This window comes from Amblyraja radiata, chromosome 18 (assembly GCF_010909765.2).
Source record: "Amblyraja radiata isolate CabotCenter1 chromosome 18, sAmbRad1.1.pri, whole genome shotgun sequence".
NCBI classification, from domain to species: Eukaryota; Metazoa; Chordata; class Chondrichthyes; order Rajiformes; family Rajidae; genus Amblyraja; species Amblyraja radiata.
The window spans coordinates 16545374-16570995 of record NC_045973.1 but is presented as its reverse complement, the minus strand read 5'-3'; the positions used below and the strand labels follow the sequence as shown (position 1 = coordinate 16570995).

The following is a 25622-nucleotide window of genomic DNA, read 5'->3' as shown; positions in this document are numbered from 1 at the left end:
TCATTTCCCAACAACGGAGAATCAGCCAAGATATATTCATGTAGAAAAATCATAAAAAGACAGCATAGCTTAAGACACCAAATGTCCCCAAAATAATCTGTATATTTTTTGCTCACGAGGTGCCTTTCCCAAAACAGTAAATACATCCATTTGATTATTTTTTTTAATACTGAGAATGCTTTTGTCTTGTGGTGCAATGTATTTTCAATCAACAAATCGGGCTCCTCAGCACCAGATATCACAAGGCTCGCTTGCATAAAACCAACAGTCATCCATAGCTTAGTCACATAAATTGCAAAGATTACACTTTTATAAAAATAATCAAGTCAATAGTAGGAATGAAAGAGTTGTAAAGAGTTGGGTAGGTCTTATTTAAAAAAAAATGTTTAGCTGACAACGAAGCAAGTTAATTCAACAGCAATGAAAAAACAATCACCAACTTAGCACAATTATTGTCCAATTTGCTGCAGCAATTAATTTAGCAAGAATTTGCTTCTAGTATGAATTTAGAAACAGCAGAACTTGAATGCACTCTAATAGAATGATTGTGAAGCCATTGTTCTTGATAAACAAGTAAACAGATGACAAATTCTGGGAATATGTGAAAAAAATCACTGCAAACATTAATTTGGTAATTCTGCATCAGGACATGGGCGGTAAAACAAATGGAAAATCAAAAATACTGCTAATGTTGGAAGCCTGAAATTAAAAAAGTTAATATTGGGAAAAATTAAGGGTCAGATAGTATCCATAGCATGAAAAGACAATTAATGTTTCTGGTCTGGGACCCAATATGGAACTGAGAAACAAAAGCAAATTATTTTAGGTGAAACATCGAACTGTAGATGCTGGTTTATACAAAACAAAAGTGCAAGAGTAAATTTCCTGTTGCCGTAATTCACCATCCCACTCTCACTCCTATCTCTGTAACCTCATGTACTGTTACAACGTGGCCCAATCAATTACAAAAACTTGCCTGGAGAAAGGCTGGTAGCTCAATGTTCCAGGGTACAAACATAGCAGATGTGACAGAATTGCAGGTAAGAGAGGAGGAGCTGTATATTTGATTCAGGAGGACATCAGAGCAGTACTCAGAAGGGATATTTTTGGGAGATCGGCCACTGCGGTTGTATGGGTGGAAATTAGAAATGATAAGAGGATGGTTACTTTGATGGGGCAGTATTATAGACCTTGCCTATTCCCTTCTTATCCCCTCCACCATCCCCTTCTTTCTTCTCCCCCCCCCCCCCCCCCCCCCTCCCCCCCAGCCACCATCGGGACAGGGCAAGCAACTGAAGCAACAGGAGGGGTACACTTTAGACCTAATAACCATATAACCATATAACCATATAACAATTACAGCACGGAAACGGGCCATCTCGGCCCTACAAGTCCGTGCCGAACAACTTTTTACCCTTAGTCCCACCTGCCTGCACTCATACCATAACCCTCCATTCCCTTCTCATCCATATGCCTATCCAATTTATTTTTAAATGATACCAATGAACCTGCCTCCACCACTTCCACTGGAAGCTCATTCCACACCGCTGCCACTCTCTGAGTAAAGAAGTTCCCCCTCATGTTATCCCTAAACTTCTGTCCCTTAATTCTGAAGTCATGTCCTCTTGTTTGAATCTTCCCTATTCTCAAAGGGAAAAGCTGGTCCACATCAACTCTGTCTATCCCTCTCATCATTTTAAAGACCTCTATCAAGTCCCGCCTTAACCTTCTGCGCTCCAGAGAATAAAGACCTAACTTATTCAACCTTTCTCTGTAACTTAGTTGTTGAAACCCAGGCAACATTCTAGTAAATCTCCTCTGTAATCTCTCTATTTTGTTGACATCCTTCCTATAATTGGGCGACCAAAATTGTACACCATACTCCAGATTTGGTCTCACCAATGCCTTGTACAATTTTAACATTACATCCCAGCTTCTATACTCAATGCTCTGGTTTATAAAGGCTAGCATACCAAAAGCTTTCTTCACCACCCTATCTATATGAGATTCCACCTTCAAGGAACTATGCACGGTTATTCCCAGATCCCTCTGTTCAACTGTAGGACTTGCCCACGTTAAAGTCCAAAATTGGGACAAAGTCAATTTTGAAGACATCTGGCAAGGGGAATGTTTTCAAAGGGAGACTTCAGGGCCAGCATATCCCTGTTAGAATGAAGGTAAAGGCTGACAAGTATAGGGAACATTGGTTGACAAGAGATATTGTGGATCTAGTCAGAAAAAATGAGGTACAGAATGTGTCAGGTACAGACTGTTGAGATCAAGTGAATACCTTGAGGACTAAACAAGTTGAAGAGGTACACAAAAGGGAAATGAGGATAGCAAAAAGAGCATATGAGATAGATCTGGCAGGCAAGATAGAGATAAATCCTAAGAGATTCTACGTCTATTAAGAACAAAAGGGTAACAAGGGAGAGAATAGGTCCTCTTAAGAAGTATCTCCTGGCGAGTGACAGGAGATGGGCCATGTGATAAATGCGTATTTCTCATCTGTATTCACTGAGGCGTCGTGGATGCAAAAGAAATGAGGGAAATGCATGGTGATGTGGTGGACGAAATCTGAATTACAGAAGAGGAGAGGCTAGCAGCCTTAAAAAAAAAAGGCTTGCCCTAGTTTATCTGGGCATTGTGGGAAGTTGGGGGAAGATATTTTGGAAGCTGTGGCAGAAATACTGCCTGTCCCGCTCAGTTACTTCAGCTTTTTGTGTCTATCTTTGGTGTATGACTATGTTGTACAAGCGAAGGAACGAAGAAATGTGCAAAACAAAAGCACAATCTAGTGTGAAAGGGGACTCTTTTCAAAGTTTTCAAACATGTTTACAAAAGCATGTATAAAATACTTTCATTACAGTGCACAATAGTTTTACTCAGATGAAGAAAGAATTGATGCAAATAATTTGTATTTATATGTCATGCTCAAAGAATTTTAATAAGCTTACAAGTGTAGGAAAAGCTATTGACAAAGCACAATCAGCAAGTTGTGACACTTAGTTGACAAACCACAAATATCCTTGTGTATAATTTCATAATGAAAAAAATAATCGCATTCATGTTATTACATTGTAACCATCCAAAATTTAAAATTCATTCTAAATTAGAAATCTTCCAATAAAGTAGCTTTGGGAAAAATAATTACAAAATGTTAATAAAATACTTGCAACACAAATTTTACTCTAAAATGGTGTTGCTGCAGCATTAGTTACATTCAATATGTTTCCTCCGGTATAGAAGTAACACAAGAGGCTGATACTATATCAGTATTGCTCTTTAGTATACAGACAATCAAGTCTCCTGTGCCAAGCAGACAATTTAAAAAAAAATTAGCGTATGATCACACTTTTTAAGCCGGATTAACTCCAATTTAAAAATGTATATGACCAAGTGCAATTATCAGGAAGAATCCTGAAGTCACAAGGTGGAAGTACAACTCAATTATATACTGACAATTAAGTGAATGAAGCAATATTTTAATAGTTTGACTATGATTTCACATTGGTGTGCAGATGTATCACACAACACGTTTAATGGACCACTCACTTACTTCATGTTATACAATAGTTCAATTTAGTTTTAATTCAGCACGGAAACAGGCCCACCGAGTCCACACCAACCAGCGACCCTACATGCTCACGCTATCTACACGCTATCTGCACGCACTAGGATCAACTTACAATTATACCAAGCCAATGAACCTACAAACCTGTACATTTTTTGAGTGTGGGACAAAACCCACGCAGATCACAGCGAAAACGTACAAACTCCGTATAGACAAGCACCTGTAGTCAGGATTAAACCCGGGTCTCTGGAGCTGTAAGGCAGCAACTCTACCGCTGCGCCAACGGCTACTTGAACTTGTCTATTTAGCAGGAATAGTAAATGTTAATTTTCACCAATTTATTTTGAATCTAGAATCTAGAAAGTGGAATTTTCTTTTTGAAAAGATTTTCAGGAGATTTTGCTGGGCGCACGTTGTAAAAACTGCTTCTAATCACCCCTGTCACCAACAAGCTAGTTGTTCCTTTTCCTTTCCATCATATCTGATTCTGGAGTGCATTGATGCCTCATAGACTGAAATGAAAATTATTATTGCACACAGATTGCAATTTAAGAAAAAACACACTTGCTTATTCCCAAGTTTGAATACTCATCAAGTCAATTAGCTAGAGTCAGTCTTCACTTATCAGCCAATGCTATTCATTCCACAAGATGACTGCCATTCAATGTTAATAATTCAACAAGATTGTACACAAGCAAGCTGAAATATTAAATACTCTAAGATTTTTAATCCACAATAGTATGGAGTTTCTTGACCTCTTACAGTTCACTCCTTGGGGTACCAGCAAGAACAAAAGTTAAAGTCTGCAGCATATCACTCTGCCACTGGTACTGAACAGAATGCAGCATTTATGCATGTAGTTTTCAAAGACATGTCAACTCCACCAACTCTTCCTTCCTCCTCAACCAAATACAAAAATGACATCATGAAATCTGTTTTCCAACAAGTAATAGCTTCTCATCACCAAGGCAACCTGTTGAGCTTTCATGAGCATACCAGAATTTTAACGTATCTATTGAGGAAGATGAAACTTATATCCAGAATACTCCACAGTGAAACAACACTCCAGATAATGAAAACTTGAGAAGGGCTGCATAGACAAGATATGAAAAGGATAGTAGAAACAATTGATAATTTAAAGCAACATTCCAGAAAAGGAGTTGGTGAAATGTACTGGAGCTACAATTGTGAATCAGCAGTAATAGTCTTTTGTACTGAAGGTAGACAAAAATGCTGGAGAAACTCAGCGGGGGAGGCAGCATCTATGGAGCGAAGGAATAGGTGACGTTTGGGGTCGAGACCCTTCTTCAGACTGATGTGGGGGTGGGGGTAAGAAGAAAGGAAGAGGCGGAGACAGTGGGCTGTGGGAGAGCTGGGAAGGGGAGGGGAAGGATGGAGAAAGCAAGGACTACCTGCAATTGGAGAGGTCAATGTTCATACCGCTGGGGTGTAAACTACCCTGCTCCTCCGATTTGCGGTAGGACTCACTCTGGCCATGGAGGAGGCCCAGGACAGAAAGGTCAGATACGGAATGGGAGGTGGAGTTGAAGTGCTGAGCCACCAGGAGATCAGGCTGGTTAATGCGAACTGTGCGGAGATGTTGGGCGAAGCGATCGCGAAAACCTGCGTTTGATCTCACCGATGTAGAGCAGCGGATGCAATAGATGAGGTTGGAGGAGGTGCAGGTGAACTTCTGCCTCACCTGGAAAGACTGCTTGGGTCCTTGGATGGAGTCAAGGGGGGAGGTAAAGCGACAAGTATAACATTTCCTGTGGTTGCAAGGGAAAGTAGCAGGGGAGGGGGTGGTTTGGGTGGGAAGGGACAAATTGACCAGGGAGTTACGGAGGGAGCGGACTCAATGGAAAGCCGAAAGGGAGGAATATGGGAAGATGTGGCCAGTGGTGGGATCCTGTTGGAGGTGGCGAAACTGTCGGAGGATTATCTATTGTATGTGACGGCTGGTAGGGTGGAAGGTGAGGACAAGGGGGGACTCTGTCCTTGTTATGAGTGGGGGGGATGGGGAGTGAGAGCTGAGCTACGGGATATAAGAGACCCTGGTGAGAGTCGAAGAGTGGAACCCCCGTTCCCTAAAGTATTTTGTACTGCATCAGTTACTGAGGGGAGGGGAGGGGAGGAGGGTGAGAAGGAGAAGGGGAGAAAAGCCATGCAGGCAATCAAGAGGCTTCTCTTATTTACCCTGCCTCAATAGCAGAAGACTGTTACCTGCTGAAATCAGGATCCAGGCCCATGGCAACAAGTAATAATTATTGAGCCAACTGTCATTTAAATTACTGAAATCAAATATTGGCAAAGTAAAAATGTTACTGCAAATCACTCTTCCATGTTATACTCTTCCTGAGGATTGGAGGGTAGCTAATGTAACTCCACTTTTTAAAAAGGGAGGGAGAGAGAAAACGGGGAATTACAGACCAGTTAGTCTAACATCGGTAGTGGGGAAACTGCTAGAGTCAGTTATTAAAGATGGGATAGCAGCACATTTGGAAAGTGGTGAAATCATTGAACAAAGTCAGCATGGATTTACGAAAGGTAAATCATGTCTGACGAATCTTATAGAATTTTTCGAGGATGTAACTAGTAGAGTGGATAGGGGAGAACCAGTGGATGTGCTATATCTGGACTTTCAGAAGGCTTTCGACAAGGTCCCACATAAGAGATTAGTATACAAACTTAAAGCACACGGTATTGGGGGTTCAGTATTGATGTGGATAGAGAACTGGCTGGCAAACAGGAAGCAAAGAGTAGGAGTAAACGGGTCCTTTTCACAATGGCAGGCAGTGACTAGTGGGGTACCGCAAGGCTCAGTGCTGGGACCCCAGCTATTTACAATATATATTAATGATTTGGATGAGGGAATTGAATGCAACATCTCCAAGTTTGCGGATGACACGAAGCTGGGGGGCAGTGTTAGCTGTGAGGAGGATGCTAGGAAGCTGCAAGGTGACTTGGATAGGCTGGGTGAGTGGGCAAATGCATGGCAGATGCAGTATAATGTGGATAAATGTGAGGTTATCCACTTTGGTGGCCAAAACAGGAAAGGTGACTATTATCTAAATGGTGGCCGATTATGAAAAGGGGAGATGCAACGAGACCTGGGTGTCATGGTACACCAGTCATTGATAGTAGGCATGCAGGTGCAGCAGGCAGTAAAGAAAGCGAATGGTATGTTGGCATTCATAGTAAAAGGATTTGAGTATAGGAGCAGGGAGGTTCTGCTGCAGTTGTACAGGGTCTTGGTGAGACCACACCTGGAGTATTGCGTACAGTTTTGGTCTCCAAATCTGAGGAAGGACATTATTGCCATAGAGGGAGTGCAGAGAAGGTTCACCAGACTGATTCCTGGGATGTCAGGACTTTCTTATGAATAAAGACTGGTTAGACTCGGATTGTACTCGCTAGAATTTAGGAGATTGAGGGGGGATCTTATAGAAACTTACAAAATTCTTAAGGGATTGGACAGGCTAGATGCAGGAAGATTGTTCCCGATGTTGGGGAAGTCCAGGACAAGGGGTCACAGCTTAAGGATAGAGGGGAAATCCTTTAGAACCGAGATGAGAAAAACATTTTTCACGCAGAGAGTGGTGAATCTCTGGAACTCTCTGCCACAGAAGGTAGTTGAGGCCAGTTCATTGGCTATATTTAAGAGGGAGTTAGATGTGGCCCTTGTGGCTAGAGGGATCAGGGGGTATGGAGAGAAGGCAGGTACGGGATACTGAGTTGGATGATCAGCCATGATCATATTGAATGGCGATGCAGGCTCGAAGGGCCGAATAGCCTACTCCTGCACCTATTTTCTATGTTTCTATACAATTTGTTACCTCAACTCTCTCATGCTAATTTAACAATTGGAAACCCACTACAGTTTGTTGGTATTCCCTCTCTCCATCTTTCAACTGGTAATGTGATAATGAAAACGATGAACAAAGTGTTCCTCTCCTTTCAAATCAAAAAGAGCTTTCATCAATTAAAGGTATAAACCTAGACTTCAAACAGTCAAGAACCCAGTCATTTTATTGTGCATATGTAACTGATAACAAAGCATTGCATCATGATTTGGACATAAGACTAGAAGAAAATTAGAGCACATGGTATTGGGGGTAGGGTGTTGACATGGATAGAAAATTAGTTGGCAGACAGGAAGCAAAGAGTAGGAGTGAACGGGTCCTTTTCAGAATGGCAGGCAGTGGCGAGTGGGGTGCCGCAAGGCTCGATGTTGGGGCCGCAAATGTTTACCATATATATTAATGATTTGGAAGAGGGAATTAGGAGCAACACTAGCAAGTTTGCAGATGACACAAAGCTAGGTGGCAGTGTGAACTGTGAAGAGGATGTTAGGAGGTTGCAGGGTGACCTGGACAGGTTGAGTGAGTGGGCAGATGCGTGGCAGATGCAGTATAATATAGATAAATGTGAGGTTATCCACCTTTGCGGCAAAATCAAGGGGGCAGATTATTATCTCAATGGGGTTACATTAGGTAAGGGGGAGGTACAGCGAGACCTGGGTGTCCTTGTACACCGGTCACTGAAAGTTGCCGTGCAGGTACAACAGGCAGTGAAGAAAGCTAACCGAACGTTGGCCTTCATAACAAGAGGATTTCAGTATAGGAGTAAAGAGGTTCTTCTGCAGTTGTATAGGGCTCTGGTAAGACCACATCTGGAGTATTGTGTACAGTTTTGGTCTCCTAATTTGAGGAAGGACATCCTTGTGATTGAGGCAGTGCAGCGTAGGTTCACGAGATTGATCCCTGGGATGGCGGGACTGTCATATAAGGAAAGATTGAAAAGACTAGGCTTGTATTCACTGGAGTTTAGAAGGATGAGGGGGATCTTATAGAAACATATAAAATTATAAAAGGACTGGACAAGCTAGATGCAGGAAAAATGTTCCCAATGTAGGGCAAGTCCAGAACCAGGGGCCACAGTCTTAGAATAAAGCAGAGGCCATTTAAGACTGAGGTGAGAAAAAACTTTTTCACCCAGAGAGTTGGGAATTTGTGGAATTCCCTGCCAGAGGGCAGTGGAGGCCAAATCTCTGGATGGATCTAAGAGAGAGTTAGATGGAGCTCTAGGGGCTAGTGGAATCAAGGGATATGGGGCGAAGGCAGGCACGGGATATTGATTGGGGACGATCAGCCATGATCAAAATGAATGGTGGTGCTGGCTCGAAGGGCCGAATGGCCTCCTCCTGCACCTATTTTCTATGTATATGAATGCTTTCACATGTAGAATTCTGGACATAGAACAATTTGTTCTGAACAAATCAGAATATGAGCAGGATAAACTGTTACAATGGTATCTACCATAAAATGCCAGTAACAAGTAGCTTATTTTGGCTACTATAATAATTATACATTTTCAAGTATACCAGTGAGCGATGACAATCATAGGTTTTAGGAACGTTAAGTTTTATTGCACCAGATACAAAAGCCGAGATATGATTGTGAATCCAAAAAACTGAGAGCGTTTTCATAAGAACATTGAGAGTTGTTTTTTGAGAGGCATTTAAAATTATAACAGAAAGCTGGCAGACAGTAAAGAAAAACATAACATTTCCAGTGACTCAATCATAACAAGGAAGAACATAGACCAGAGTAAAAGCTTCAAGCAACCAGCCTCTAACTGTTATAGACTACTAACTGGCATTTTTCTCCATAAGCAAAACACATTAATCCTTCGCTATTCTATCCAGCTTACACGATTCTGCACTTCTGTCTAGCATGATCACCCACCTGATGTGCAGCATGATGCAAACAAAAATAGAAGCATGGTGTGCTTATGATTTTGCAGTAGTTGGAGAAAATAAAGTGGATGGCCAGGAGTGAAAACAAAATTAACCATGAAGAAATTCAATGTGGGTTTATCAATGATGAAAGCTCAAAAGGCTGTTACTGAATTTGGGGCTTAATTGGAGATGAGCAAGGCCATCAAAACCTGCCACATTCTTCAAAAACCAAAGTTCAACCAGTAAGACAAGATTTTGTACAAGCATTGGCTTTGAAATATTCAGAGGGCATGTCAATTTCATAACCCATGCTGATCAAAAATACTAAGGACTTCAGAGAAGATGGTCAATGCAGATCATTGCATGTTTTTAGTTGCTTGGTTAAGCTTCTTCTTTAAGCTTTGGCATGGCTTCTAAAGGCTTGATACTTGAGAAGAAAACAAAATCTGTCAATCAAGGGAGCACTTAAAATGTAATAAGTTCTTTCAAAATTTAGAAGATGAATGTGGTCTCCACCCCTCAATGCCCCCCTCCCCCCATTAAACAAATCGAGAAAGTCAGAGAGTCCAGTGTGTGGTATCATTGTCTTGCAAGTCAGCATTAGCCGATGCAAACAAAAGAACATCATCTATAATCAAAATAATGACTGCCTTCCTGTCTTCATCAGGTGTACGGTAGAAAAGTGTAGGAAGGAACAGCAGTTTCTGGTTTACACTGAAGATACACACAAAATGCTGGAGTAACTCAGCGGGACAGACAACATCTCTGGATAAAACAGAATTTCTCCTCATAGGCTCCAAATCCACACTCAGCAAAATCAATAACCCCACTCTCACCATCGACGGCACCACTGTCTCCCCATCTCCCCAGGCCCGCAACCTTGGCGTGATCTTTGATTCCACCCTCTCTCTTGAGCCTCACATCCGCCATGTCATTAAAACCTCCTTCTTTCACCTCCGCAACATCGCCAAAATCAGACCCTCTCTCACACCTCCCGCTGCTGAAAGACTCATCCATGCCTTCATCTCCTACCGACTGGACTACTGAAACTCACTTCTCCTTGGCATCAGCTCCACCTACATCAACCGACTCCAACTGGTCCAGAACGCAGCCGCCCGACTCATCACCCACACCAAATCCTGGCATCACATCACTCCAGTCCTCAAACAACTTCACTGGCTTCCCATCTCCCACTGGATCACCTACAAAATCCTGGTCCTCACCTACAAAGCCCTCCACCATCTGGCCCCCCCATATCTCACTGACCTCCTCTCCCCCTACCAACCCTCACGGTCCCTCAGATCCAGATCAGCCGGTCTCCTCTCCATCCACAAATCCAACCTCCGCAGTTTTGGGGACAGAGCCTTCTCCAAGGCAGCTCCCAGGCTCTGGAACTCCCTCCCCCAACTGATCCGCAATTCCGTGTCCCTCACCATCTTCCAGTCCCGCCTCAAGACCCATCTCTTCACCTCTGCCTATCCTTAGCCCCACGTCCCCCTCCCTTTTCATCTGTGCTTGAATTGCCTCATATTGTGTTTTGAATTGAATTCTGTCTTTAATTTGTGTACTAGTCATGTCTCTACTATTTATTTCATTCCACTTACATGTTTTTCCTCCACTTGCTAAATTTTTGTAAGGTGTCCTTGAGACTCTTGAAAGGCACCCATAAATAAAATGTATTATTATTATTATTATAGAAGGAATGCATGATGTTTTGGGTTGAGACCCTTCTTCATACTGAGAATCAGGGGAGAGGGAGACATGGTTATAAGAAAGTGTAAGGAGTGAAAATGAGAGATCCAAGGTGATGTAGATCAAGGAAAATGTAGAATAGATCATGGTTTGCTTATAGAAAGTGACAACGAAGCATACAGAGATAACATTTAATCTGGGGTACAGTCAGACTGGTCGAAGAAAGGGTGGGATGAAGAGAGAGAGGGAAAGCAAAGGTTACGAAGTTAAAAAAAAGTCGTCTATTCCATGTGTGGACTCCTATATATCGGCGAGACCAAGCACAGGCTTGACGATCGTTTCGCTAAACACCTCAAAGGTTTCAAAAGTCTTTTATTGTCACGTGTACCAATTAAGGTACAGCGATGTGAATTACCATACAGCCATACTAAAAAAGCAACAAGACACACAACAACATAAAAGTTAACATAAACATCCACCACAGCGGATTCCCCGCATTCCTCACTGTGATGGTAGGCAATAAAGACTAATCTTCTTCCCTCATTTTTCTCCCGAGATCGGGGCAGTCGAACCATCCATCGGTGCGAGCGAAGGTCCCGCAGCCGGCGGTCGAAGCCCCCGCGTCGGGGCGGTCGAAGCTCCTGTGGTTTCGAGTTCCCGATGTCGGTCTCTGACGAGAGACCGTAAGCTCCATGATGCAGTCGATCCCTGGCAAATGGATCGCGGGCTCCGTGATGTTAAGTCTGCAGGCTTCCGCGGTAGAGCTCTCAATGTCGATCTCCAGGAAAGGGCGGCAACTCCTCGATGTTAGGCCGCAGTGCGGATGGAGATACGATACGGGGAAAAAATAAAATTTAAAAATAGCATCTCCGTCGAGGTAAGAGATTAGAAAAAGTTTCCCCCAACTCCCTCCCCCACATAAAACAAGCTAATGAACACTAAACGCATACATTTAACACATACTAAAAAAACGATGAAGAAAGGGACCGACAGACTGTTGGTGAGGCAGCCATTGCTGGCGCCACCCGGTGAGCCATTGCTCAGTCCGCCAAAACCTACCTGATCTCCCAGTTGATAAACACTTCAACTCCCCCTCCCATTCCCATATTGACTTATTTGTCCTGGGCCTCCTCCACTGTCAAGAGTACAAAATAAATTTTCCCCCACCGAAGGGATCTAGAGAAGGTGCTGGCTCAAAATAGCAGCCTGCATCATCAAAGACCCACACCACCCTGACCAATTCCATGTCCACATTTCACTCCTGCCATTTGGAAGTAGGTCACAGAGTCGGAAAATTGACCTCTAGGTTTAGGAACAGCTTCTTCTCAACAACCATCAGGCTGTAGAACACTACAAACACCAACTAAACTTCCAACTATGAACCGTCTTGGCTGCACTAGGGACTTCAGGCTTTTCTTTCGTTTTGCAATAATATTGAAATGTTTTTCTTTATCCAACTGTTTTTGTTTGTTTTATTATGTTATCTATTCCTGTTGTGCTGCTGCAAGCAAGAATGTAATTGTCCCGTTTCAGTACATATGACAATTAAATACTCTTGACTAATTAAAGTCATTGGTTGTTGGAAAAGTTAAAAAGCCAAGAACTTCCTAGGGCATTTTACATTTACTAGTAAATATAAAACACAACTTTAGGCCTACATCAACAGCTGAATATTCCTGTATTGGTTCCAGTGTGATTTGATCATGTTGTTCATGCAAAATGACTCATCATTCAGCATCTTGGCCCCAAGAAGATGACGTGTGCATTGTACAATGGAATTTACAAGTGTCCATTAGTTTAGGCAACAACTGGCTATTACGATTCAGCTATAATTCTATTGCCTTGATCAACAAAATAGAGAGAGTACAGAAGAGATTTACTAGAATGTGGCCTGGGTTTCAGCAACTAAGTTACAGAGAAAGGTTGAACAAGTTAGGTCTTTATTCTTTGGAGCGCAGAAGGTTAAGGGGGGACTTGACAGAGGTCTTTAAAATGATGAGAGGGATAGACAGAGTTGACGTGGATGAGCTTTTTCCATTGAGAGTAGGGAAGATTCAAACAAGATGATATGATTTGAGAATTAAGGGACAGAAGTTTAGGGGTAACATGAGGGGGAACTTCTTTACTCAGAGAGTGGTAGCTGTGTGGAATGAGCTTCCAGTGGAAGTGGTGGAGGCAGGTTCGATTTTATCATTTAAAAATAAATTGGATAGGTATATGGACGGGAAAGGAATGGAGGGTTATGGTCTGAATGCAGGTAGATGGGACTTGGGGAGAATAAGTGTTCGTCACTGACTTGAAGGGCCGAGATAGCATGTTTCCGTGCTGTAATTGTTATATGGTTATTCAGAAGCTAATCCCACAGTTTGAATTTACTTACCTATTTACAATGATAAAGCTATGATACCACAGTCTTTTGTAAAATGCAGTGCGAAAACCAAAATTTAACTTCCTTGGAAGAAATTTTAATCCAGATCAAAGGCAATATACGTGGATGCACTTTTTTAAAAAAAACATAAAATTGGTAATGCAGAATATCTTTTGAAATCTGTGGATGTTTAAACAATCATTGACATATATTGGTTTAATCTTATTAGTTTTAAATTTCTTAAATTTTAGTTATGCCAGAACACTAGTGCCAAACCTGATACTAGAGGGTCCAATCCACTACACACCAATAATAATTTGTTCTATACAGCTCAATTGGAATTTGATGTCACAAAATAATTGAAACGTGTCCTTAATCAACTTATGTACAAGTAAATTGCTGACACCATCCAGATTTATCTGGCATCAGTTCCATTAGTTCTCCTGGAATCAGCAAAATGAACATTTAGAAACTAAAAACTATTTCAGGATCAAGAAGATAATTCATAGTGTGTAGGAAAGAACTGCAGATGCTGGTTTAAATCGAAGGTAGACACAAAATGCTGGAGTAACTCAGTGGGACAAAGGTACAAAGACTAGAGATGAACAATTAATTCAAATGGTGTAGCCTGCAGTCCTGAAATCTATGACATCCACAGATAGAGCCTCAGTATTATCTCTATTTCCCTCTCCACAGATACTGGTAACTGAGATATTTTCTGCATTTTCTGTTTCAATGTAGCTTTCTAGCTTTTGCAGTATTTTGCATATGCATTTAAATTGGCCAATTTTCAGCTCATGTGGTCCAATTATTTAACAACCCAGGAAGCTTAACCAATCAGGTTCTGGAATATTATGTGTAAGAAGGAACTGCAGATGCTGGTTTAAACTGAAGATAGACACAAAATGCTGGAGTAACTCAGCGGGACAGACAGCATCTTTGGAGAGAAGGAATTGGTGAAGTTTCGGGTTGAGACCCTTCTTATGTCCGTTCCACTTTATTAACTAAGAGCCACTCACCATGAAATCATCAACTAAACATTTGAATACATCAACTATTAGGTTTCCAATGACCAGACTCAAAGAGGGTGCTTAAGTTTCAAATGAAGAAGAAGAAGGGTTTCAGCCCAAAACATTGCCTATTTCCTTCGCTCCATAGATGCTGCCGCACCCACTGAGTTTCTCCAGCAATTTTGTCGACCTTCGATTTTCCAGCATCTGCAGTTCCTTCTTGAACATGCTAAATTTCAAATATGTATCTGTATAATATTGTCCATTGGAGCATTTGTCAAAGCTACATTCAACTACCAAAGGATCAGAACATTTTCCTTCTCAGAGCTTAAAAACCAAATGAAACAATTTGGGCAACCCAAATTTGGAACATTATAGATCAGTGTCAAATATAAAGTCCACCTTAAATTATTTTAAATTTAACAAGGTAATAACTGTGACACAGGAAATGGAGAGCAATATTGTGATAGAACCCCTTAACTCAATCTGGCAGTACAAAATGCATTTTTTTTTTTTTAAATGTAATTTTATTCCATTGCACAAGCCTTAGCATCTTAAAGTTTGCCTTTTTTCCATGAGCCATAAAAAGATGACAATGAAAAATTAGCAAAAGCAATAATCTGAAACACAAATGACGAGGAGGATTCCTTGGTAAACTACATTACAGGCAACAGATCCCTTCCAGAACTGAGCAAATTAAATATTTAATTTTTAAACAGCTTTCTATTCCTTCTATATGGTTAGACACCAAGATTTATCTGCTATTACAGATTTAACATGTGTTTTCCCAAGGGGTTCTGGAAAAAATCTAACAGTACAATGGAAAATGTAAATCTTGTGACACAGAAAAAAATGAATTATGCGCTTGCTGAGCAGCACATCTCGACTTATCGGCACCTGTGACCTTTCACGTGATGCTTGCATTCATAAAAGTTAACATTAATATATTTATTTTACTTCAAGTCTAATTCTAAAGTATGCCTCAGAGATAAGCCAGAATAATTAAAAAAAAACATGGATTGGATTTATATTATGATGCAGCACTGCTAGAGAAAATATTGCTCAGAAACGTAAATGTAAGGGATTATTATTTAACCGAGGCCCATTTATATAAACCCTTCACACCACTGATGTTGAGTCAGGCAAATAATTAATAAAAATACGACTTCCAATATCAAAGAATCTTAATTCAGAAGCTGTATGTTCTAATCTTCTTGCCCATTTATATCTTGTAATCAACTTGATGGTAAATAAGCTCCCATATAAATAATGCTTCCATAGTTTTGATTTTAATGGAATTATCTTGCCTGAACGATAACTGGGCTGTCTAGAAATTCACATCACATTATGTTGCCTTTTTGTCAACCCAACAGAGTAATCTGCAATATTAACCATTGCTTTGCATCAATCCAGAAATTTGACCAGGAACAAGTTAACCATGTGCCCAAATAGGATCTTCCCATCAGGCCTCCTGGGATACCACCATTACCTGTACACGACTAATTTGGGGACTTTGGAGGGACTCTCAAACAACAAAAGATTAATATTCGCACCCTCCCATCCTTGGGCCAACAACCAACTCAAACATCATTAATGATGTTAAGGGCTAGGTTGTTGTTGTGGCACGGTGACACAAGGTTCCCAATCTTTCTCCTGTATTTTGTTCCATTGTTGCTGTTGATCTGGCTGACAGTGGTATCAGTGAACTTGAAGATTGAATCGGTGTTGTACACATGCACTCAGTTATGAGTGTACAGCGAGTAGAACAAGGGATTGAGCACGCAACCCTGAAAGGCACAAGTGTTCAGGGTCAGGATGGACAAAATGTTCTGACTGATTGCAACTGATGAGGTCTGCTGGTCAGGAATTCCAGAAGTCAGGTGCAGATGGAGGTTCCAAGGCCAAAGTCCAGAGGTTTAGGGTTGAGCTTATTCATGTTCTGAGTTTCAAAGAACAAGAGATGATTTTATTGCAACATTCAAATTTATATGGTGCTTAACAGACTGGAGGTTGATATTGTTCCTAATTTAAGTTCTTTGAGCCACCCCTAAGAATTTAAACAGATTTTTTAATTCAATACTGAAATAAAATTACATTTCATGAAAGGAGGCTTTGGAATCTTAGACTTTGGCTCTATTCAAGACAAAGACTAAAGCCCCTGTCCCACATACGTGTCCTTGGCACGCTAATTACGCGACCTCGTGGTCGCGTTGAGGCTCGACGGTCCCGCGAAGGTTGCGCGCGATTTCATGCGCCCGCACAGCCGTCTGGAGTGTGTGACGTCATTTGAAGATGGACACAAAATGCAGGAGCAACTCAGCGGGACCGGCAGCATCTCTGGTGAGAAGCAATGGGTGATATTTCGGGTCGAGACTCTTCTTCAGTCTGAAAGAAGGGTCTTGACCTGAAACTTCACCCATTCCTTCTCTCCAGAGATGCTGTTGGTCCCGCTGAGTTACTCTAGCATTTTGTGTCTATCTTCAATTTTCTTGGCCACGCTCTGGGAGTAGGAGTTGGGGCAAATCTGGACCGCAACGGCCGTGAGCCCCAGGCCGAGTTTGGCGATCGTTTGCCTGCTTCTGCTGCTGTTGAAGGTGAGACGTTGCGTCCCGCCAGGGTCTTGGGCCTGTCCCACTTTGGCCGTCAGTTACTCGACAGGCCTTTGGCGCGCGAAGATTTCGTTTGCTACAAAATTTTCGGAGCCCCGCGCGTTGTCGCGCACAACTACATACCCCTCCGCGCTTCTCAGTGGGACCGGCCCCACGCGGCCATACGATGCCCGTGCGCCTCAACGCGACGAAGAGATCGCGTAATTTGCGTGTCAAGGACACATAAGTGTGACAGGCCCTTAACAGTTTTTTGAAGACCGAGGTAATCAAGGGTGAGAGGGTTCATGCAGGAAAGTGGCACCAACATTTAATGATGTTAATGAATGGCAAAGCCTGCAATAGATTGATCAGCCTATTCCCATATTTATTTCTCACATGATATTCATAAAATACATCAATAATAGATCATATGCAAGTTTAAAACCCGACAAGGCAATACACAAATTTATGATTCTATTGGATCTTTTCAGGAAAAAAGAATTATTTTGCTGCGATATGCAGGCAAGTAGCTTGGGAATCAATCATGAACTAAACTGATCTAAATGGGCATCACAAATCACTCACATTACTGATAGTTGTGAAGGTTTAAAGAAGTATCACAAGCCATGTATTCTATCCACTCAGTGAATTGCATTACTTTCTTTGGCAATCATTCAACATCTGTCCAGAGATACAATGCATCCATTAAACAAAATGAATTTATACTTCAGCATCTGCAAGAGAATTATCGTCATAATTATCGTCAAATCGAACACGAAGGACACACCCTTCATGTTCGATACACCCGCCCCACCCTATGTCTCTGGGGGTTTTGTTCGTACTTTGCGACCTTTCCCCCTTTCCGTTGACCCTCCGCACCCGAACTCTGCGCAACCCCAAGGTTCCCTGACTCAACTACAAGGGGGGTGGGAGCAGGGGTGGGGGGGGGGAGAGAAGGGTTAGAGGCACCGCCCGGGATTTGGGGCAATTCCTCCGAATATGCCCCATTTCCTTACAGGCATGGCACCGCGGGCGCTCCGATGTCCAGAAGACAGTAAAATCATCCCCATCCTGCTGGACACAGAAGCTCCCATCAACTACCGACTCCTGGTCCAGCAACATCGTCAGCTGGCGCCGGAGGGAAAGAACGTGCCGCAGCTCCTTCCTGCGGAATCCCTGGGATATCGGGGTGATGTCTATGAGTACCTTCCCCAGGGTGTGAAGGTGAGGAAGGAGGGCCTCGTTTGTAATGTAGGGCGGGACGTTGGACAAGACCACCCGCTGCACGATGGACACTATGGGCTCGACCTGCAAGAAAACTCCCCCCCACTGCGACCCCTTTACTCACGGCCGTGTACACCCCCTCAACGGACTCGAGGAAGAACGCGGCCTTCCCAACCATTCTTCCCACGTACAAGACGCCTGCGGGCTGTGTCTATGGCAGCTGAGAAGTCCTCCGAATTCATCTGAAGAGGACAAGTAGCACCTTATCCCATGCTCAAAAGGCAGGTTCCTCATGGGGAACCAGCCCCAAGAGGAGCAGCGGAAGCAGCTGCCTCTGCATAGCATCTTGAAGGCCCCACTCTCCCAGAACATTGACCCTGCATGGTATCAGACGCTACAATTTAAACATAGCACTTAAACACAATGCCAGACAGACACAAACAGTCCAAATGGCACGAGGCCAAGTCCACACACAAAAAACAATATGGAACAATTCGAGGGAGGGAGGCAAAGTGGTGTTGCCTCGAACGATGATAATGGCGGCTCCCCAGAAAAACTGCTGCATCACCACCTCTTCGCTCGGCTATCTCGGAACTCCTGCATACCCTGGCGAGCTGCTGACCTTTGGAGGCAATCCCAGCTGGTCCTCGCTGCTCCAGCAGCAACGAACAAAGGATTTGCCTGCAGTCTTTCCTGTTGGATAACCTCCTATCCCCGTGAGATAGTAGGCAACGTCAGCTCCAGGTTCCATGGCTGCAGAAGGAGATCAAGACGGTGCAGAAAACCTCCCACACCGCATGAAAGCCAGACCTGCCAGGTTAGCACTGATGTGGCAGTAAGGGGAGGTTGTTCTGGATGCAGATGTAAAAAGTCCAGAAAGATTCTCTCTTCCTTATGGTGCGCCAGTTTCCTGGCAGGTTGCCAACCTCATAGAAACATAGAAAATAGCAGGAGGAGGCCTTTCGGCCCTTCGAGCCAGCACCGCCATTCATTGTGATCATGGCTGATCGTCCCCTTTCAATAACCCGTGCCTGCCTTCTCCCCATATCCCTTGACTCCTCCAGCCCCTAGAGCTCTATCTAACTCTCTCTTAAATCCATCCAGTTACTTGGCCTCCACTGCCCTCTGTGGCAGGGAATTCCATAAATTCCCAACTCTCTGGGTGAAAAGGGTTTTTTTCTCACCACAGTCTTAAATAACCTCCCCTTTATTCTAAGACTGTGATCACCAATGCGTCCACTATTTCTAGAGCCACCTCCCTGAGGACCCTGGGATGCAGACCATCAGGCCCAGGGGATTTATCATCCTTCAATCCCATTAGCCTACCCAATACTATTTCTCGCCTAATGAAAATTTATTTCAGTTCCTCTACCCCCTTAGATCCTCTGTCCTCCAGTACATCTGGGAGATTGTTTGTGTCTTCCTTAGTGAACATGGAACTTCCCAACCTCAGTTGTGGGAGCTCAGCAGTTAGCTGATAATACTGCTCGCAGTCCCAAAACATGAAGAAACATTTAAAATAAATCTCTGCAGCGTCGCCACAATACTCAAAGATGTTTAAAATTACCGTTGTACCTCCTCCAAATTCCAAAAAATATGTTTTTACTCGTTCTTGTGTTTGGACGGGAGCTCTGCAACACCACACCTCCTGGCATAACCAGCTTGGAAGGGATGATGGTATTGAATGCCGAGCTGTAGTCTATAAACAACAGCCTTTGTTATAAACACCAAGTGTTCTTATTGTCCAAGTGGTCCAGTTCAGAGTAGAGAGTCAGTGAGATCACATCCTCCTTTGACCTGTTGTGACAGTAGGCAAACTGTAGTGGGTCGAGGTTCTTGTTGAGGTAGGAGTTGATATCCACCACAACCAACCTCTCAAAGTACTTCACCACCACAGACATTAGTGCCACTGGTCGATAGTCGTTGAGGCACGTCATCTTACTTTTCTTGAGCATCGGTATTATTGATGCCCTCATAAAGAAAGTAGGAACCTCAGACCTCAGTAGTAAGAGGTTGAAAATGTCCGCACAGGTTTTGACTCCAAGCAGTCCTGTAATTGTTCCTCTGCCTCCCCAGACCAGCTCTGTGCAGTCCTCACCTCGGGGGGTGCGCTCTTCAGTTCCTGCCTGTATGCAGGAAGAAGCAACACCGCTGAATGGCCAGATTTCCCGAAGTAAGGGCGAGGTATAGAGTGATAGGCATCCTTGATGGTCGTATAGCAGTGATCAAGGGTGTTTAATCCTCTGGTGCTGCAGGAGACATGTTGGTAGTAGTTTGGGAGTGATTTTTTTCAGATTGGCTTTGTTGGGAGTTCCCGGCTATGGTGGTAAACACTTGGGGGTACGCCGTCTGGTGCTTGTTGACCACAGCGTGCAGCTCTTCCAATGCTAGATGGATGTCTGCCTGGGGTGGGATGTAGACCGCGGTCAGAATGATGGAGGTGAATTCCTTCGGGACTCAGAAGGGGCGACACTTCACCATGTTCCAGGTGCGGAGAGCAGGAGTTGGACAGAACTACCTCATCTGAGCACCACGAAGACTTGACCATGAGGCAGACACCCCCGCCTCTCCCTTTCCCAGATGCCTGCCTACTGTCCATACGATGGATGTAGTAACCGTCAGGTTGGATGGCTGAGTCTGGAGAGCTGGGGGTGAGCCATTTCTGTGTGACACAGAACACAGAGCATTCCCTCAGCTCCCTTTGGTAAAGCAGCCTTGACCTTAAGTCCTCCACTTTATTTTCCAGTGATTGTACATTGGCTAGTAGGATTAGTAGCATTCCGTACTAATGTTAGAGGTATGCATCAATTTTCAAACAAAAGTAAACACTTAAAGAAGGAAAAGGGAGAAGGCCAGCACATATAGCCAACCAAATTCCTTTCCAAGTTTTTAACTGCATCACTTCTGCCTTTGATGGAATTATTTCTGTATGGAACTCAGAAATCAATTTATCCAATCTTATTTCTAACAGTTTGTAAAATGTTCTATTAAAATACAATATTCAATGGTCTGGCCAGTCCCAGGTGCCAGTAGATTTGATATGTGTGTGAACACTGAAGTCCCAAATGTTCCGACAGCTGATTAGTGATTTAACTAATCTGCAACATTGGACTGGCACAGCATAACATTCCAACACATCCTCAACAGTTATCCAAGGACACATGTGCCATAACAGCAACCGCATTCATTTAAATTGAGACGAATAGTTGTATGGCACAGATGTAATTCTGATGTATATTGCCTTTCTGTAAATGGTTTCAATGTCAAGTGTTTAAGTAATACATTATTTTTAATTTAAAATGTAATTCTACTGTCTGAAAGTTTTGAAAGATCTTAAGTTCCTTAATGTCAGAGATATTCAGAAATCAAGCTTTACAGGCTTAACAGCCAGGGGGAATGGCTTAGCTAACTGCCAAGGTTTCTTCATTTCTGTGACGGGATTGATCTGGTGCTACCATGAGATTGGATTTGCACCCAGTCACTCCTGCACTGTGCAGGCCTCCACCAGGAGGATTATGATGCCTTTAGCAAGGAAGTTGCCACTAAGAAAATCAGAAATGGCATATTTGAAATCATTGGACAGATATGCCTGGAACTTCAGGGGCATTATTTTCAGAAACTTTCTATCACTAGAAAGCATAATCCCAAATAGGAATTGAACAGAAGCAAACTGAAATGGGTCAATGCTCAAGAAAATAAGCTGTTCTGGGCCACATGAAATGCATTACTAATTTCACCTATCTAGTTCAAGCATTTGGAATTCCTAACATGTGTTAAAGCATTGCCAGCTGTAACATCGACATTTACCCGTCTTCTCGTTGAGTTTTACACATCAAGGCAAAAATATGCCCTCTTTTGTTAATCCTCAAAATGCAAAAGGGGAAAAAATTAGATCATAATTATTTTTGAAATCTATGGAAGTTAAGTTTAAGAAGGCTGAGGAAAGGAAACCAAATATGTCACAAATGTGCTTGGTTTTACATAACTGGTTATATATTTGTAATGTAATACTCAGATTAAAATGCAATGTCTTTTGCTAAGTAATGAATTATATGTGAGCCACAAAATGCCTGCAATGGGTGCATCAACTGAAACTTTAACTAAATTCTGCCGAAATACCTCAGATTTCCATGATCAACTGGCAACAAAATCCCTTCTGATTTTGAACGGCAGTGTAGCAGTGAAATAAATGGCACTGGTGATAGTTCAACCAAAACATTGACAGAATGGCACCATTCAGTCTGTCTGCTGTATATGTCATGATGCCATTATATTTGAACGGATATTTCACATTACTAAAGAAAAAGAAGAAACTGTACCTAGTTTTAAGTTCCTCAAAAACTCCATCCACTTGAAAAAGCCAATTATATTCAAAGTACAAAGTAAATTCCGTTTCATTCACTTATCCCCCTAGCCACCCTCATACCACCATCCCTGTTGAGTATGTACAAAGGGTACCAATTGATAGATTTTTCCAACCAAAGCAACTAAAGATTCAAGTTTTCCAGGAAAAAATACTAATTCAGATGCCATGCCACTTAAGATGCAGCTTAATAAATATACTAATAAATGACTATTGTTCTCATGCAGATGACCATTTCTTTAATACAATCTCAGTAAATTGAGAGACAAAAATCAAAACATCTTTAATTTTCTATTAGTTTATGAATTACTATGGATTTAGTAAGTGATGGTGGGCATAGTAACACATCTACCAAAAGGTATTACAAAATGGAATTTTTTTCCCCACACATGCAGTCCTAATTGAATTTGCCTTTGGGAAGATGATCTATTCACTAATACTTCATATTCTAATCAAATTATATTTTAATTACATGTGAAGAGGTCATACTTTTTCAACTGTAATCATTAAATGTTAAAATAATGTAAGCCTTTGGCTATCAGCACAATCATATTACATTTCCAAACATTGAGATTCACAGATTTACTTCTCCATTTACCATCTGCCCAAATAACTATTGTTTTCGGAATAGTTAATTTTTTTAAATGTTGCTTGTCTATTCACGGTCCTCATTATTAAAATGTCATTTTGATATTTAATCCTTTCATATCGAGGATATACTGTTCCCAAATTCACTTGCTCTGGTGAGGTATTATAGCTTGAATATTGAAAGAGCCACAAAAGCAAATTTGATAATAATTTCAGACGAAGTGCGACTAATTGAGTAGATCTATCAAAGAGCTGACATATCTACAAAAAACCATAATGTCTTAATCTGAGGCTATTATTTTAACTCGATAAACACAAAATACAAAAAGGAAGAGGGGAGAAAAATGAACCAACCTTCACCAACAATTCAGTGCTTCAACACATTACTTGCTTCGGAAGTGAAGTTTAAGTCTTTAACTGAGACAACTGATCTCAATAGCGAGGTGCAAACTAAAATTATTCAGAGTAACCAAGCGTAAAAGTTAATAGCACTAATAACTTCCATTAGAATATCCTTGCCTTTAGTTATAGCTGGTTAACTACCAAGTGAGTTACCTCGTTTTATAATACTCAAAATGCAAGTTATGAAAATGACCATTTGATTATGGTCACAGAGAACCATATAAACTCACCCTCTAATGACTATTTTGGCAAAGTAGCAGACAGCTGCACAAGTATATCCTTACTTAAACTACCACCTTGAACAGAGGACGTAAGAAATCTAATTCAAATAGGGATTGACTTCTGATTAAAAATGCACTAGATTTTTTTAAATATAAATGTGACTAGTTGTTGTAAAGGCTGTTTAGCCAATTGAATTTGCTCTCCATTCAATTGGCTCATTCTTGATCAATAACCCAACTGTATAACCATCCTCTAACCCATATTGACAATCGTTCCATGTGGAGGCATTATGTCAATTCCTGAAATGCCTACTATATTCACCAGTTTCCTTTAATTTCTTGATAAAAACTCAAATTCCTGAATTGCAAGTCTAATCATCTTCTTGCAGAACATATGCAACTTTTAGAAAAATGAGCCAGATCTTGTCTAGTTGCCCAAAATGGGCTCTATTTACCTTGTAGATAACTACCTTGAAGATATTCATTGCTTTCCATTGAGGTAATATGTTTATAATAACTATGTAAGTGTTAACTTCATCATCAGTATGTCTTTTTACAATACTGCACACAAAAATGTGACAAATGGGTTCAAATTTCAAATTCCTTCCAAAAAGTTGATAAGCACTTTATTGGGTTCATGACTAACATAATACCAACAATAAATGTAAGAAAATATAGCATATTGATGGCAAGTTTCTGAAAATGGCATTGGGAAGGGGGCGCTGTTCTGGCAGCAGCCATGTCAGCAGTGCGTCAGTTTTTTCAACTTTTTTTTTCTTTTTTAGTATGTTTTAAAGTGTGTATTTAATGTTTCTTTGTGTGTCTTGTGTGGGGGGTGGTGTGGGGGGGTAAGGGGGAAACCGCTTCGGTCGCCTCCTCCATGGAGAGGCGACTTTTTCCAGGTCGCCTCCCCCGTGGCCTAACATCAAGGATCGGCGCGGCCTTTCCCGGAGACGTGCCCGGGGCTTCAGCGGCGGGCGCAGCGTGGACTCTCGGCGTGGAGCGGGTGAACCCTCGCTGGGGCTCGCTGGAGGGGAGCGTTCCGTTTCGCTGGCCCGGGGCAGCCGGCAGCCTGAAGTCGCAGCCTGAAGCCGCGGTCTGCACAGCTCCAGCTGGTGCGGCGTCTACAGCCCGGGATCCCTCGTGGGGGACCCGGGGGAAGAAGAAGCCATCACTGCCGGCCCGCGGCCAACTTCTACCGCGGGGCCGGCATGGACTTACCATCACCCCTGGAGGGGAGCTTCGACCGCCGGCCCTGCAGTCCATGGTGCTTCTGGCTGCGGCAGGGACTTTAAATCTTGACCGTCGGCCTGCGGCCTACAACAATCTAAAGCCACGGTCTCCGGTGAGGAAGAGCCGATCCTGGACTGACTCTGGACTCTGGTCCTGTCCACGGGGGGGGAAATGGAGGAGGACTGGCCAAATTTTTGTGCCTTCCACCACACTGATGAATGCTGTGGTGGATGTTTGTGTTACATTTTGTGTGTTCTTTATTATTGTATCGCTGCTGACAACCCAATCCTTGCCGGGTCACTGCTCGTGCGGTCGACCGGTATGTGCAGAGAGTTTTTTTTTTTTAAAAAGCTACAGTAATGAGCCCTTTTAAATTGCCCCTCGGGGACGAATAAAGTGCTTTGAATTGAATTGAGAATACACAAATACATTTTGTGTAATGGTTGTTGCGTGGTGTCCACCAGTGACCTGGTTGGCAGGGCCGTCTTGACAGCATTATAGGCCCCCGGGCAAAGCAGTGCACTGGGGCCCCTACAAACACATTTCGCTTTCGTTCCCGTTTTTTCACATCGCTATAATCTGAATCTGGACACCTACTCCTGGCTTTCAATTCGTATTC

The 25622-nt window shown here is 42.5% G+C and overlaps 1 protein-coding gene across 1 annotated transcript in view; it reads right to left on the bottom strand.

The window, feature by feature from the left end:
• The window catches only part of bsn (bassoon presynaptic cytomatrix protein), a 322179-nt gene that overhangs the window by 270894 nt on the left and 25663 nt on the right, over positions 1-25622 (bottom strand). The gene's annotated exons all lie outside the window — the stretch shown is intronic.